Genomic DNA, 2,331 nt, shown 5'->3' with positions numbered 1-2,331 from the left:
AGAGAGAGAGAGAGAGAGAGAGAGAGAGAGAGAGAGAGAGAGAGAGAGAGAGAGACAAGTAACGTTTTCCTTCTCTGTTTATTTTTAGTCGAATATCTCGCGCGGAAGAAGAATCGCGATTTAACGAACGCAAATTAATGTACACGCTCGCGGAAGGAAGGAAGGAAGGAAGGAAGGAAGAAAGGAAGGAAGGAAGGAAGGAAGGAATAAATGAAAAAGAAAGAAAGAAGGAAAGAAGAAAGGAAAAAGAAAGCAAGGATGGGCCTCGTCTTTTTTCGACATTTTCGTGAAAACAGCAAAATGAGGAGATAACGCGAGCAGGTTAGGACGGAGAAGCGAGTGGTGGTCATCGGGATTTTTTATCGCGGCATAAACATTCCCTCGTTTGCGATTTTCGACCTGGTCACTTTCTCCTCCCCCTGGCCCTTTTCGGTTCCGCGGCGCTACGGCCTTCCCACAGGCGCGCGCTCTTGACCCCGCGATAACCTGAAATCGAGGTCGAAATCCCGCTAAGATAAGGGTCGCACCGACTGGTAGTTTACCGATAACGCGTTATCCCTACCATTCGTCCTTTTTCCACAGCGAGTCCCACCTCCCCTCGCCCTGCCTTGCCACGAAGGTCGGCGGTGATATTGCGCACGCGATAAGAACGTACACACGCGCGACGGTGGTGGTGTATTGCTGTTATTTGCAAACGAAAAGATCGCGCCCGATGTTCTCCGCCGCGGAATCGTCCCATCTGCCGCGATTCGCCGACGGTATTAGAGTATAACGTTCGTGTTGCAGATAAACATTGAAAATCATCTCCACTACCGCTCGTCGTAAACTGACGTTCGTATCTGTTAATTGAGGGAATCGTCAATTTGTAAGGCAAAAGTGCCTGGTCACTAATAAGGCTGGTATCTCTAACTCTGGACATTGCCTTCAAATACGAATATTTAAACTTTTAATATAGGGAGAATATATGTGTATATATGTTTAATATATACATATATGTTAAAGGTTTAAATATCGTATTTTAAGATCAAAATGGTGTCTAAAGTTAGGTGTTCATCAAGTTTTATGGTGTACTTGTTATTCGGTTATATTTCATTATTATAATATTTAACGTACCTTGATAGTTACAAAATAGAGATGATGAGAAATAATGTTAGCAAATATTTTAAATTATTTCGTAGCAGAAAGCGAGACTGTGCGCCGTTGCGGCGACAAGTCGTCAATCACACCGCAAATCCAAATGCGTTGTTTTTAAACGCACAAGCGTGTATAATTTGGGTGAACAACTTTTTACACGTTCCTTACCGTTTTGGGTCACGTCGTTTAGCATGTTTGAGACGTCTAAATTACAGTTTCATACGTTTGAACGTGCTAAACGACGTGACCGAAAACGGTAAAAAACGTGCGAAAAGAGATTCAGCCGAAATAACACACTTGGTGTCGCGGGGCACCGCGTGCACACGTCCGACCTCGTGTCCTTCTGCGTGTTTTTTCGCGCGAAATAAGGGAAAATAATAAGTGGGTCGCGCGCTCTAAAGAAAGCGATCGAGCGGAAGTGTCTCGCCCATTAGGTCCACTTGAGACGGCTTGCAATACGCGTTGAAAATTCACGAAGCCGTTGTCCGTCTCTCTCTCTCTCTCTCTCTCTCTCTCTCTCTCTCTCTCTCTCTCTTTCGGCGCGCGTAAAAATAACGCACGTCTCGAATCTGCCTCGGTCGTTGCTGCATTTGCGGGATAACGCAATTTTCTTGGGGATCCTTTTGGAGAACAGAGTCTCTCTCTCTTTCTCTTTCTCTCTATCTATCTATCTTTCGCCTGTTCAATCCTTCGATCGACTAAGGAGGAGAGGGCAAACAGTTGTCTGTAAGTCAAGTGATCGGCCGACGCAGAAACAATCGGCCGTCGAAATCTACGCGGGAAGGGTTAAGTTGAGATAACACACGATCCACGGTGGATGGAGGAAAGGAAGAACAGGACAGGATCTCGAAAAGACGGATGCACGATAACGCGGAGGAATGAGAGAGAGAAAGAGGAGAAGATGGGAGGTGATGCAACGGCGAACCCGATAAATCCGGGACGTGTTCACGGTTAACAATTCGATCAACGGAAATTCGTCATCGTCGTCGTCGTCGTCGTCGTCGTCGTCGTCGAAATGAGATGCCGGCAAAATCGAGATCGACAGTCGTGACGTCGCGATAATTTTCGAGAAAAAGACCGCCGAACCTGACAGCGGATAACAACTTTGCGGATAATGGCAATTTAATAACGCATGAAATTTCTGTAATTCATGCGATAGCGCCGATGGCCAGACCGAGCGTATAAAGGGGGGGGGGG

The 2,331-nt window shown here is 46.2% G+C and overlaps 2 protein-coding genes across 6 annotated transcripts in view; one reads left to right on the top strand and one right to left on the bottom strand.

The window, feature by feature from the left end:
• Window positions 1-2,331, top strand: part of LOC116848778 — a 172,969-nt gene that overhangs the window by 42,096 nt on the left and 128,542 nt on the right. Inside the window, exon 2 of one of the 3 annotated variants that reach the window (XM_032825243.1) lies at window positions 89-321. The exons of the other annotated variants lie outside the window; for them this stretch is intronic. The gene's annotated coding sequence lies outside the window, so the exon portion shown is untranslated. The remainder of the gene's footprint in view (window positions 1-88; window positions 322-2,331) is intronic. 3 annotated transcript variants of the gene reach the window in all.
• The window catches only part of LOC116848781, a 156,516-nt gene that overhangs the window by 50,730 nt on the left and 103,455 nt on the right, over window positions 1-2,331 (bottom strand). The window lies entirely within an intron of this gene.

This window comes from Odontomachus brunneus, unplaced genomic scaffold (genome assembly GCF_010583005.1).
Source record: "Odontomachus brunneus isolate Ranch 3 - 2012 unplaced genomic scaffold, Obru_v1 Obru_scaffold_100, whole genome shotgun sequence".
Classification (NCBI taxonomy): Eukaryota; Metazoa; Arthropoda; class Insecta; order Hymenoptera; family Formicidae; genus Odontomachus; species Odontomachus brunneus.
The sequence above is the reverse complement of the archived record's forward strand: the minus strand, read 5'-3'. Positions and strand labels throughout refer to the sequence as shown.